Below are 14,400 nucleotides of genomic sequence, written 5' to 3'. Positions count from 1 at the left end.
TAAAACACACTCTGCTGATGAGACACACAAAATAGTTTGGAGAACCCATCAGCAATAAGTAAGTTACAAACAAATAGCTGACAAACAAAGGCAGTAATGTCAAATATCTCTTAAGATTTTACTCCTGATAGGGCAGAATTATTATCATGTCACAGGTCATTATAAAGCAATCCATTATATGTCAGCTCTTTACAGTATAAATAAAGGATAAAAATGATAATGGTTCTGGTTGTGATAGTAAAGAACCATTTATTAAGACTCGTAGCCCAAAACAGCATCAATTTTCACTTTTACCTACAGTAAAATCAACCTCCACGTTTTTCAGGGGTCAACTCCAAGCCATCACTTTGGATAACCATGACATGGCACAAGCATGGATATTATCGTCCCTGTTATCCTGTATCGATAAAACATCAGCCTTACTTAATAATTGAATAAGGAGCCTGGATTACACATATTAGAGAATAAAGAGACATTACACAGGAGGAGAGGGGTGCCTGGTTCTATCTGGCTCCTGCTTTGGGCTAGTGTAAGTACACTTTAAATGAACACTTCTAGAAGCATACGGTGTCAGTGTGCTGAAAAAACTATTTGTAATTTAAGGTCAATGGGATTCATAGTAAAAAATAAAATAAAAAAAATAAACCAGACACTTACCAAAGGAGAGTGTAGGCTTTGGGTCCTATAGACTCTACCTCAAGGCCCACAAAACATGCACTGTTGGTGGGCCTTGAGGACAGGGTTGGGGAACACTACATAGAGCCTTCCCGCTCCTCTCACGGTCCCCTCGTTTAAGCGGCAGCTCCCCCGTTTAAATCCCCCACAGCGGGGCACTTGGGAAGTCTTCGGGAGCCGAGTCCTCCTGAAGACAGGCGGCTTCATACTGCGCAAGTGCGCAAGAGTGCTCACGTGTGCGCAGTTTGATGCCGCCTGTCTTCGGGAGCACTCGGGCTCCTGAAGACTTCTGATTCCAAAGCCTCCTTCAGTGGCAGAGAGAGCAGTGTTTGACCAAATTGGTCGAATACTGCTATGGGGAGCCAGCGCTGGAAGGGGACCGCGAGAAGAGTGGGAAGGCTCTCTAGGACCAAGAGCCGTCCCTCTCCTTAGGTAAGTATCTGGTTGGTTTTTTTATGATTGCCATAAGTATGCCCACCTAAAAAAATGACATACTCACCAAAGGAGAGGGAAAGCTCCTACACTTTTTTGAAAGCATGGGACCTGTACTCTCTGTTGAGCTTGGGCTGCCTAGAAAGCTCCCTTCTTCCTGCATGAGCAAAGAGCTGCACAGAGTAAGGCAGGGTTCACACAATGTACAGTTCATTTCCAGTCCTGTCCTGTCAGTTTTGTATCAGTGTTCTGTGGCTGGGTTCACACATAAAAAGTGTACAGTTCAATTCCTGTCAGTTAAAAATGATAGAAAACTGATACAAAATGCACAGGACATGACTGTGTACAGATTCATGTGTGAACCCAGCCTTCCTCAGTTTCAACACTTGGACTAATCCAGCAGGGCCAGGGTGAGGCAGAGGCCAGCAATGCTACAGTCTCTGGGCGCAGCAGCTTAAGAGCACATTCCTCTCGCCTTGCCCATCACCCTCTAGTCTGAACTAACTTACCGCAGCCTCCCCGACAGTTTGCAGCCATGTGTCTTGCCCGCCGTGGGAGCTCTGATCATAAGTGACGCTACCATCAGAGAGATGACAGGGGCGGCTGTAGCGTCAGTGTTGCTTGGCCTGCTTCCTACTGTTGCTAAGCAACACTGACGCTACAACCGTGCCAGTCTGCTCTTTGATTCAGGGCGGTTTGTGGGCGGGCACGCAGTTACTTATGATCGGGCCTCAGCAGGGTCGGACTGGGCCACAGTAGTACAGTTTTTTCCCTCGGTGGGTCCCACCTCCAGGTCTCTGGTGCCCCCCCCACCCTCCTTGTCTGACAGAGCTCCAATTGCTGCCTGCAGCACAAAAATTCTCTTCTCAGTGCTGTAATCACTCATGCTGAGAGCAGTGGCGTAGCTAAGGAGCTGTAGGCCTTGATGCAAATTTTACAATGGGGCCCCCCAAGCACTCTATACATAACAATTGATACGACGCACCAAAATCTGCCAATGGCAACTACAGTATCAGAGGTGCAAGAAGGGGATGGGAAATAGCTTGTTAATGATTACCACTGTTCAAAGCATCTATAGAAGTGATTATTATAACAATAATACAACAATAATATTTATATAGCGCTTTTCTCCCTGGGGACTCAAAGCGCTGTGACCCTGCATTATGCAGTCTCAAAGGCTCGGGAAAAGAGGTGAGTTTTTAGCCTTTTTTTAAAGCTGTCCAGAGAAGGAGCCTCTCGTACTGATTGTGGAAGTGAGTTCCATAGAGTAGGGGCTGCGTAGGAAAAGGCCCGAGCACCAAATGTTAAGTGTATCCTGGGAATAACCAGCTTCATCTTGTTGGCAGAGCGGAGGGTGCGTGAAGGGGCATAAAGTTCCAATAGATCCGCTATGTATTTGGGTCCCATGTGGTGTAGAGCCTTGAATGTCAGCAGGCAGATCTTAAAATTGATTCTCCATTTTACTGGCAACCAGTGAAGAGTTTGCAGTACTGGGGTGATGTGTGAGCTGCGGGGGGCATTGGCTAGGAGTCTGGCTGCAGCATTCTGTACTAGCTGTAAGGGGCGCAGAGCCTTATCTGTAGATCCGATGAACAGGGCGTTGCAGTAGTCTAGGCGGGAGGATACAAATGCGTGAACCAGGGCAGGTAGGTCTTCAGCTGGGATAAGGTGTTTGATTTTCGCTATATTTCTTAGATGGAAGAAGGAAGACTTGACGACAGCTGATACCTGCTGTCTGAGTTTTAGATTTCCATCCAGGATCACCCCAAGGTTTCGCACAGAGTCTTTATACTGTACAGTATCTCCCCCAATTGCTAGTTTGAGGTGGTGAGCGTTTTGAACTTTATCCATCATGTGTGGACCACCTACCACCAACACCTCTGTTTTGTCAGAGTTCAGCCTCAGCCAGCTGGTGTTCATCCAATTTTGTAAATCCACTAGACACGCATTTATGGATGCTGATGGGTCTTGGGTGCCAGGCTTGAAGGACAGATACAGTTGTGTGTCATCTGCATAACAATGGTATCCTAGGCCATAGTTCTGGATTATTTTGCCCAGTGGGAGCATATAGGTTGCAAAGAGTAATGGTGATAGTACAGAACCCTGTGGAACTCCATAGGCAAGTGGCACTGGATTAGAGTAGTGTGTGCCCAGACATACTTGCTGTGTCCTGCCAGATAGGAAGGTCTGAAACCATCTAAGAACAGTACCCCTTAGGCCACAGTAATTCTTCAGTCGCTGGATAAGAATTTCATGATCCACAGTATCAAATGCTGCTGACAAGTCAAGAAGAATCAGAATTGAGCAATCACCCTTGTCCCTTGCAGTAAGTAGATCATTCATTACTCGGACTAATGCCGTTTCAGTGCTGTGCCTTTTCCTGAATCCTGACTGAAAAGTATCAAAGATGTTGTTATCTGTAAGCCTGGCTTCTAGCTGGTTGGCGACTGCTTTCTCGATAACTTTTGATAGGAATGGTAAGTTCGCCACCGGTCTGTAGTTGGTTACAGAATCAGGATCTAGTGATGGTTTCTTCAGGAGGGGTTTTATGATTGCTTTCTTATTATTGCTTTCTTATTATGAGCACAGGACCAGTAGAGAGGTAATACTGTAGTTGAGGGAGGGCCCTTCAGGGCCCCTTTGGCCCAAGGGCCCTGATGCGGTCACAACCTCTGCGGTCGCAACCTCTGCAAAGTAGGACATTACATTATATTGAAGGAGGGGACTCTATGCAAAGTTTTGCTGGGCAGCAGTGTCTCTGAATTACAATGCTGCTAAGATCATGTACATTTGGCCCTGTCCATAATACATCATGACCACGCCCATCTTCCGGTGCATGGTCACGCTCTTTTTTCACCGCAATCATGGGATGTGTGGGCCCCAGGTTGAAATTTCTTTGGTGGGCCCCCAGCGCCCAGTCCGACCCTGGGCCTCAGTGAGGACACGTGGCTGCGAAGCCGAATTGATGGGGAGCCCGGGGGAGGTTAGTTCAAACCAGAGGGTGACAGTGGTGCCGGTCCATCAAACTAACCTACTTCCCATAGACTTTACTATCCCCTCCCCTTCCCTAACCCTTAACCCTCCTGCTATGCGTTTATCACTGGATGTAGGAAGATTCGACGGGTAGGTTATTTCGTTGGCGCACCTGCTACCTGTAGCATTGCCTGCGAGCTACCCCAGCATGCCTTTGTGGATGGATTAATTTGTCGGTGGGAGTAAGGCAAAACCCCTGATGGAATCCCTAATTGTCTCTGTGGGCAAGCAGCTATGTAAGCCTAGAGAATAAAGTTTTTACTAAAGCTCTGATGAAAATATAATACAGCTGCAGTTCCTTCCACATAAAGGTGTGCAATACTGATGGCATGCACAATTCGGGGGGACGGGAAGCACTTTGGAGTTCCTCTCTTGTGTGCTGGAGACCTTTGTCCCAGCACTGTAATCCAGTGGACCTACCTGTAAAACACACATTGGTAATTTGGGCGTTGGGAATAGCCGCTTGTAGAATATCAGTAAAAAAATGGAATATCACTAAAAGAGGGATTTAGCACCTCATAAAGGGACCATCCCTCACAAACTGGAACAGATCTGGTTGGTTATATAGGCTCTACATTGTAAGCTCACAAGGGCAGGGACCTTCTCCTATTGTTTCTTATTTTGCTATACTTCACCATATGAATGCGCACCATTCTCAATCCACACATCCACTATGGGCTCTATTCATAAAACATTTGTGTCGAAAAAACTCCTGGAGGGAAAATACCGCAGCGGTATTTTAGACTTCTGGGTGGTAATTCATAAAAATCTTGCCAGCTGCGATGCAAGTGCGGAGATCTCCCGCTGAAGGCTGGCGGTAAGCTGTCGGAAGGCATGCGGAAACACTTCAGCCGGCAGAGTCCCTCCGTGCACTGCTCTCTCTGGGAGGTCTGTCCCATTCACTTGTCTGTAATCCGCAAAATCAGAGGAAGCGGTATTTCCCGTCCACATACCGCTTCCTCTAAACTTTATGAATGGCCATTTTGTTACTTTTTTCTAGATAAATCTAGAAAAAAGCTGGAGAAGGCGGAAATTTCTCGCTCTGCTGGGGGATTGTAGATTTTCATGCGGGAACAGCTTTTATGAATGCCCACTTTGCTAAATGGACGGGAAAATCCGCTGTTTTGAGCGGAAAACTTGCGGTAACCTTTTATGAATAGAGCCCAATGTATGTATTTGTACTTGTATTACCGGATGTCACGACCGTACAGTGTCTTGAACTTTGCATGTATATATTTACCCCAATATTTGTCCTATACTATGTACAGCGCTATGGAAAATGTTGGCGCTGTATAAATAAAAGATAAAAATAATAGGCTCTACAAAACAGATGGCTAAAGCTATTTTTCTCTTTGGGTCGCCAGTGTAAACTGTTTTCAGTGCATGAGTGTTTTATACACACAAGTTAGTTCCACTACAGAAATTGATGAGGTATTCTGTTTCACACAAAACTCCATTTATAACAGCAGTAGTTAAAGTGTTATTTATATTGGATAGCTGTCCAGCATAACCCGAGGAGCAGCAGCAATACTCCATTACTTCCATGAACATATTCATTTTTCCCACAGTTGTGTATGGAAGTTAAAGTCCCAGCAGGTGCTGGAGAGGAGGCCAGCGAGGGGTTAATGCGCCGGACCCCGCCCCCTCCCTCTGAGGGTGACAGTCAGGCCGGTGAATGGGGCACTGACAGGAAGGACGGCTCGTCCCGCCCCTCGCACTACGGGGCATTCCCTACCCCCGGGGAAACTTGTCACGTCCTTCGCTGTGTTTTCCCCGTCTTCTTCTGACTGGAAGTTGTTGGCGAAGACGTGCCGAGCCGGAGACGCGCTGCCCGGGGAGCCATTCACAGAGTAAGTGCCACTTCCTGCTGCCGTCCGCTCTCTACCTGGCGGGGGGTACTACCAATACCCAATACCACTGCGGTCCCGTGTGTGCTGCTGCCCTCTCCATTGGGTCCCGTGTGTGCTGCTGCCTGGCCGGGGTGTCAGTGACACTTCACTTCCTACTACTACTACTGTCCCCTCGCTGCTTGTCCAGTGTGTGTGCTGTCGCCGTGCCTGGGTGACAGTGACAGACACTGAACGTCACCTCGCCGTGCTGCTGGACAGCTTCTACCAATCACCCAACCACTGGCTGTTCACACAACTATTCCACTCATCCGCTCTGAGCGCTGATAGGTTACATGGCGAGTCCCTGCTGTCATGTCACACAGTACTGAGCAGTGTATAGATGTATGTGTGTGTAATTCTAGCTGTAGAAAATGTGTGCCTATATATACATACACAGTGTGTGTGTGTGTGTGTATATATATATATATATATATATATATATATTCGTATTGTAGTTTGCCATGGGGCTGGTGCGCATATGTATTGTGTAATGCTAGCAATAGAAGGAATGATAATAATAATATTAATAATATATATTAAATATATGTGTGTATATGTGCATTTTATTGTAGCCCGCCATGGGGCTGTGTACACCAAGCAGGATTGCCAGTATACCTTTTGCAAATTAATAGCCAAAAATATCTGATGCATGGCCGAGGGTGAGGAAAAGACATTTTTGTGGCAACATTACTGGTTAACCCCCCCCCCCCCCTTTTAATCTATGTGTATAATGCCACCATCGAAGTCTTACTATTAAAATGCCTCCGTCCTTACACCGGGTTTCATGCCAGTTTCTGCACTTGGGAAGGCGGCGTGCGGGGGGGCATGCATGTGGGCGTTGCGTGCTTTTTCCTGTTAACACTTCTAAACAAAGAGTTTGTTAGTTGCTGCATAGTTATTCTTTGGTATATTGGTGTTTGTTTACGTGAATTTGTCCCTTACATATTTTGTTAGGGGCCGATTGGCTAATCTGTGTCTGAGTTATAGATTATTTTTAAATTCTTGTAATTGCATGTTTTTCTTTTGTGGCCATGACTCACACTGGTGTTCCGAGAATACTGTTCTATCTCATCATTGCAACATCTTTTTACAGGATTAAGGTGTCCTCTATGGATGATATGTATTGCTCTTTGGACGGGTGTATTTGCCGACAGATTTGATAATTCGTTTTTTAAGGAGTTACGATTGTCTTGAGTCAAGGATTCCTTATTTATTTGTTCTTTTGGATGCTCCGCAGTCCTTTATCTTGTAAACGTTTGGAAAACGACCTTGCTTTTGTTTAAGGAGTAAATATTTCCAAGGGTTAATTGGGAGAACTGCATTGCTGTCAGTTTGCTATGCTTGCAAAACAACACCTAGGTCAGATTAGTTAAAGTAGCGCTCCAATCGAAACCTTAAGGCTTCAGCAATGTGGGTGGTAGGGAGAGTGAGAGAAAGTATCATATTTTCAGCAGGGCTTTAGTAAAAACTTTATTCTCGAGGCTTACATAGCGAAGGAAGTAGGTAGAATGAGAGAACGGTAGAACGAGGGAAGGGATCATATTTTCAGTGAAGCTTTAGTCATATTCTTATCTTCCAGGCTTGGGTATAAGTGATTTTTTTTTTCCCTCTAGGCAACGATATGGAAAGCACAAAAACATATATAAGCTGTGGAGAACCAAACAGTAATACCAAAGCTAAAATTGTGGACTATGTCACCCACATGAGAATCATCTACTCCTAAACTTCCAATTCCAAATAGGAAAAGGGCCACTCTGCTGGACTCAGAGGCAGTATTTACTGTTTTATTGCAGTATTTTGCATGTGTTTTATGCATTTTAATGCAGGACAATGCTATATAAAGCAGCTGATTCCCGACTGCTTCTTTCAGACCCACTCGTCAAACATGTACCATTCTCCCCAATCACTCTTTCATTCTATGAACTGTCCGAAATTGATCAGTTTATCAATCGGATATACTGGGGTCATTAGATCACTGTCAGAGTTACAACATGGGTTTGCTGAGTAGGGTTTTCCACCAGGCTTCACACACCTGGTCCGCCGGTGCTCTATTCCTCCGTGGGTCACCACTCCACCACAGATAAAATCAATGTAGAAATGAAGGAGGCACTCTAATGGCAAATTTAACTTGTGTTTATAGAATAGGTAGCAAACACAACATGATTTGGGGTGAACCCCTTTCTCAAGTGTACACTTGAGAAAGTGGTTCACCCCGAATGTCGTGTTTGCTACCTTTTCTATAAACGCAAGTTTAATTCGGCATTAGAGTGACTCTTTCATTTCTACACTGGCAGAGTTAACCAAAGTCATCTGAGAATCTGCCAGAAAATTGACCCATGTATGGTTTATAAGTTTTTCCATTAAAATCCTCTTATTCTTATGTACTTAATGCCCTATTAGAGCAGTGTTTTCAACATTATCACAGCATGTACACCTCATTTCAAACACAGGGTTTGCCAAGTAACCCCTATTAAAGGTGTTCTGTTGTGGTTAGTAAAAATAAAAAGTGTCACTTACCTGGGGCTTCTACTGGCCCCCTGTAGACATCTTGTCCCGCACTGCTCCTCAACGACCCTCCGGTCCCCGTGCCGCGGGTTACTTCCCAATTATTCATCTTACTAGACGAATGCCACTGTGCCTGAGTGGCCATGGCCACGCGCGTCCTCGCTCCCACTCGCGTCTCCGGGAACTTCCTGCGCAGTACAAGTTTTCTCATACTGTGCTTGCGCAGGAAGCACTCGGAGATGTGAGTGGGAGCGAGGATGCGCACAGCCATGGCCGCACAGGTGCACTGGCATTCGTCTAGTTAGTAATTGGGAAGTGACTTGCGGCGGGGGACGGGAGAACCCTTGAATGACAGCGTAGGACAATATGTCTGCAGGGGGCCGGTAGAAGCCCCAGGTAAGTGACACTTTTTGTTTTTAAAAACTACAACAGAACCCCTTAAAGAATTATTATTATTATTATGTAGTATTTATATAGTGCTGACATCTTCCACAGTGCTGTACAGAGTATATATATTCTTGTAATTTAACTGTCCCTCAGAGGAGCTCACGATCTAATTCCTACCATAGTCATATGCCTATGTATGTATCGTGTAGTGTATGTATCGTAGTCTAGGGACATTTTACAGGGGGAAGCCAATTAACTTACCCATATTTTTTGGAGTGTGGGAGGAAAGCGTAGAGCCCGGAGGAAATCCACGAAGACACTGGGAGAACATACAAATTCTGTGCAGATAGTGCCCTGGCTGTTTCTCAATATCTAAATATTTATAACTGATCATTTTTTACAACCTTCTTATTTAGTTTAATGGTCTGACTGACAAATTTAAGTGCCCCCTGCTCCCAACCCAGGTATCCCCCAGAGTACACCTGCCGCGTGCATCTCTTAGCAACTCATTAAATAAAGTTCAACAAAGGGAGCATGATTTGTTAAAAAAAAAACCAAAAAAAAAAACCTCCACACTATCCTCTTCAGTCATCAGCAGCATCCTCCGATTGGCACATATTAAATATCTGTTCTTGGCAATGGTATAAATTGACCAATCAGAAGTATGATGACTGTATCCATGTTAGTTCGCTCACAGCTTCAATAAAGTTGAGTACCCTGTGTGATACTCTTTTTGTATCTCCATAGCAAAAACTGTTATAGGATAAGCTTTCGGGAGTCCCTTCCTTCATCATACCGTGAGAGTCATTACTGGATTATAACACATGCATATTCTTGCATTCTTATGTCATTAACTGTTTATACTTCTACTACATTCTCCCACTGGCCCTGATTCTATTACATTTTCCCTTCTACTTTTTCTCCTAAGATCATCTTCTGTTTAAAATAACATTTCAGCACTCTGCAATTGAAAAAGTCAAAATTATTCTATTTTCTTGCTTGCTGGTGGATTAAAAGGCATTTTATTGATAAGAAGGAGTAAACGTATTAAAAGAAAAGTGAATAAGGCTCGCTGAGGGGTTACCTTCCCCTTTAAGTAAACATTAAGGGCTGGTGCACACTGAGCGGCTTTTTCAGCGTTTCTGCAGCCGATTGCGGCTGCGGATACGATTGGTCAATGTATCTCAATGGGGGTGTGCACACCAGAGCGGGAGGCGTTTTGCAGAAACGCATACTCCTGGGGTGAGGCATTTTTTGGATTGCGGATGCGTTTCTGCCTCAATGTTAAGTGTAGGAAAAACGCAAACCGCTTTGAAAAACGCCTGTTCAGAGCGGTTTTGCCGGCGTTTTTGTTACAGAAGCTGTTCGGTAACAGCTTTACTGTAACAATATATGAAATCTACTATACCAAAACCGCTACACAAAACCGCAAAACGCTAGCTGAAACGCTACAGAAAAATAAGAAAAAGCGTTTCAAAATCTGCTAGCATTTTGCGGATCTGCTGGCGGGTTTTGGTGTGCACCAGGCCTAAATCCTATGTACTTACACTGGATTAAAGCCGACTGGGGCAGCCGATAAGGACCGCCTCAGGTGAGAATCTAGTATGCGTTTGGGAGCCCCCAAATTTCATCTAAACATCTGGTATGTTTGACCAATCCCTGAGGGCAGACAGACATTTACTAGGAAGCTGCCATTGCTTTAAACTTTGAAAATGACCCCAGTCATGCTCAGCTTTAGAATCCAAACACACAAAACCTACTGTATGTGCCTACAGCTTGGCAGCCTTGGAGCATGTGTATGAGATGACATAATCAAAAACATTTGTACATAAAGAGGCTTCCCTATACCAATGTAAGCACATTTACTTTAGATTTGCTTTAAAGGAAATCTTACGCCTGAACAAAAAATAATCTTAATTTACCTGGGGCTTCTTGCAGCCCCCTGCAGTCATCCTGGGCTCACACCATCCTTTTGGGACCCTCCGGTCAGCAGCGGCGACCCCGTCAAAGCTGGCCGGCCACGCGCCTCCTCATCGCGCCCTGTACGTGGCAGTGTTCTGCACATGCGCTGTACTGGGAAATCACTTCTTCGCATGCAGAGAATGCGATTAGGATGCGTGGAGCGCAGGCGCACTAGTCTGCGGCTGACCACCACTGGCCAGCTTTGAGGGGGTCACTGCTGCTGACTGGACGGTCCGGCGCAGGCACAGGATGACGGCAGAGGCCTACAAAAAGCCCCATGTAAGTTAAACTGCTTTTTTTCCCCCAGGCTTAAGTATCCCTTTAAAGCAAATGTGAATTAAACCAGAAAATGTGACTTTTACTTACCTGGGTCTTCTTCCAGCCCCCTGGGTCCTCTCCGTTCTCCCGCTGGCATGTCTAAAATGTTGCACCAGCTGTGCATTCGTGGCCCCATCTGCGTGCGCTCCATGATCATGCTCATATCGCTGGGAGGGTTCTGCAAATGTATGCTTCATTTTTTTTTTGCATGGGTAGAACTCCCCTGATGATGGGAGTGCGATCCTGGAGTGTATGCGTACGGCACTGTTGGCACAACTGGAGCTCCGGCTACAGATTTCTTGGGGTGGGTGAATGGAGGGGACCCAGAGGACGCTGAGGGACCTGACACACTACGGAGGGACTAGAAAAAGTTTCAGGTAAGTAACTATCACATCTGATTTAGTACAGGTGTGCTTTAAAGGAAACCAGAGATCAAGGAAATACAAAGTTTTATAGCTACCTGGGGCTTCCTCCAGCCCCATGCGCATGAATCGCTTCCACGTTGCCGTCATCCGCGTCTTCGGTATCGGGTCCCGTCACTCCTGTCAGTCGCAGCCAGTCTGACGTAAGAGAAGTGCGCTCTTTGCGTATCTCTCCAGCAGCCCCTGGAGAAATATGTAGAGAGCACACTTCTGCTGCAAAGAGTGGCCCCGATTGGCTGAAGTGATGGGACCCGATACCGGAGCTACAGACAGCGAAGGACGGCAGTGTGGGAGCGATCCATGCGCATCCATGGTAATATGTCATCATAGTAGAAGGCCAATTTAGGGAAAAAATGAATTCACTTCTCTGTATGTTTTGGGATGTGGGAGGAAACCGAAGCGCTTGGTATAAACCCATTCAGACACAAGAAGAACATACAAACTCCATTCAGATAGTTTTCTGTTTAGGATTCGAACCAGGGAACCAGCTCTGTAAGGCGGGAGTGCTGACCACTATGCCACCATGTCACCTAATATATTCTGTATTTCCTCTCTGGCCACACTGGGCCTGGCCACACCATTGTGTTGCTCATTGGATTTCAGCAACGTGTCTCAGTGTGTGATATGCAGGAACATCAGACTGATGGCCACACTGATGGGCAGCATTAGCTGTCACAACGTTCTGCTGCATGCATTTTGAGAACAGCTATGTCTCATTTAGCTTGGTGGAATGAAACAGCGCTGCAATGTAGAGCAATGCAGGTGCCTAGCGTTTGTGTCTAGCCCACAGTCTCCTGCGTTGCTGAGTGAAGTGCAATGTGTTTAGGCCCAGAGCGTTTTCTTTCCTTTAGGCAGGTGTTTGTGCCCCAAGACAGAAATGAACAGTTCATTTTTGTAACCACTTGAGGCATAAAATCTAGGCATATGTTTGAGACTGTACATAGTTCCACTTCAGTACTGAATTCATGCTCAAGTCAGTGGACTCTATCATTATTTTTAAGTTTGTTGCAATCATACTGCACAATCCGCTCAGATTTCATTCTAAAGAAACCTTGAGGGCTGGACCCACTAGAGCATTTTTGGCAGCGGTTTTCGGATCCCTTTCAATTACTAAGAATTTCCCTAAACGCGTTGCCAATGTAAGTGGATGGAACAGATCCCCACTGGAGCAATTGCAGGACATACAGCATTTTGGGTGCGTTTCCATTCTAATGTATGATATAGGAGCATGGGAATTGCTTCCAAAATCGCTTGCAAAGCGCTACCACAAATTGCTAGAGATTGCGATAGCACTTTGTGCTAGTAGCGGGTCCCAGACCTGACACAGGTTTGATTCACATAAGACTCAGTTCAATAATTACAATCACATTAGGGTGTCTGAAACAACGTCTGGATGAAACATAAATATTTTCACTGGATCTTTGCAAGTTATAATGTGTGGTGCGCAATCATACCAGATACATACTGTAGTTTTTTTCTATTGTAGCCTGATCATTCTATCAAAATAATTACATCAGAGGTAATCCTAAAATTTTCAATGATTTTGAAGTATAAAATGCTCTGTGTCATACAATGTACATTAGGTAGTGTCAAGCTTGTGTAGAAATGCATTTAGGAAGACCCAGCAAACTATGTCATTCTTGCATGGAGGACAGCACAGTCACAAAACTCCTTGAAAAAAAAAGCATACTGCCAGGGGCATACCTAGAACCCGGCGGGCTCTCCTGCATAACCCTTGGCCCACCCAAATCGAAACTTCGGCTGACCCCACTGCAATAGCTTATCCCCCCACCCCCGATTTAGCAGAGCACGGCAGCATCATACATTACATGTTCTCGGCCTAGCGACACGTCCTCCTCTCTTCTCTTTGTAGCCGCGCTGTATATTATGTCTCCTTGCAGCGCCTCATGCACGTCACATGACCTGCAGAGACTGGAGCCGCAAGGTCATAGACTATACGGCACTGGTGAAAAGAGAAGGGAGGTGGATGTGCTGCCCCCCTGCGACCAAGTAATGTATGACACAGCCGCACTCTGCATCTTATTACTGAAACTGACCCCCTTAACCCTCCTCCCCATGATAACTAGGGTCGTGGCAGCTATTGTTACACCCCTGCATACTGCTCCCTGAAAGTTTGGAAAGTCCTGCATTGTTGATACTTTGTTACGTCGCCACAGTGGACATATGTGAGCGGATCCTATAGTTAACATAGCATCCGCTAATATGTACGTTGTAGTCTGTTGCGGAAAACAATTTAGAGGTCATTGTGAACCCAACCTAATCCTGTGACTGGCAGTAAACCTGGGCACTTTCATAACACAGTATTTGAAAATAATCCTGTTATAACTGTGCTTTACTTGGCTCTATTTACATGCTTACTTGTAAGTCAGCTGAAATAGAGCTTGCCATTAATCTTGCCAATGTATAGAAGTGAACTAAAGTGATTTGTCTTTTTCTGAGCAATTGAAGAGTTTCATCTTACATACATTACTAATGGAATGAAATGTTTGCTTGCATTATGTAAAGCAGAGCAGCAGTAAGTGAGAAGGCTAAGAGTGGAGCAGAGGTGATGTGCAGACCACAGTACTGTATACTTGGAAGTGAGAAGTGGATTTTATTGTTCTTCAAATGAGACATCAGTAGACTGAATGATGACGGTTATTACCATATGGCTCACTTAGTTTGACTGACAATTACTGTAGCTGGCAAATGTTTTATTGCACAGCTTTCATCGGGATAGGCTATTATGCATCCATGTTATAGACGATCCTCGGATG

The 14,400-nt window shown here is 45.3% G+C and overlaps 1 protein-coding gene across 6 annotated transcripts in view; it reads left to right on the top strand.

Moving 5' to 3' along the window:
- The window catches only part of LOC137545747 (vitamin D3 receptor-like), a 310,410-nt gene that overhangs the window by 77,801 nt on the left and 218,209 nt on the right, over nucleotides 1–14,400 (top strand). For 2 of the 6 annotated variants that reach the window (XM_068267322.1, XM_068267323.1), the window contains exon 1: nucleotides 5,803–5,990. The exons of the other annotated variants lie outside the window; for them this stretch is intronic. The gene's annotated coding sequence lies outside the window, so the exon portion shown is untranslated. Of the gene's footprint in view, nucleotides 1–5,802; nucleotides 5,991–14,400 lie in introns of those variants that run through there. 6 annotated transcript variants of the gene reach the window in all.

Source organism: Hyperolius riggenbachi, chromosome 2, assembly GCF_040937935.1.
Source record: "Hyperolius riggenbachi isolate aHypRig1 chromosome 2, aHypRig1.pri, whole genome shotgun sequence".
NCBI lineage: Eukaryota > Metazoa > Chordata > Amphibia > Anura > Hyperoliidae > Hyperolius > Hyperolius riggenbachi.
Note: the sequence above shows the minus strand (reverse complement) of the source record. Positions and strands in the feature narration are given on the sequence as shown.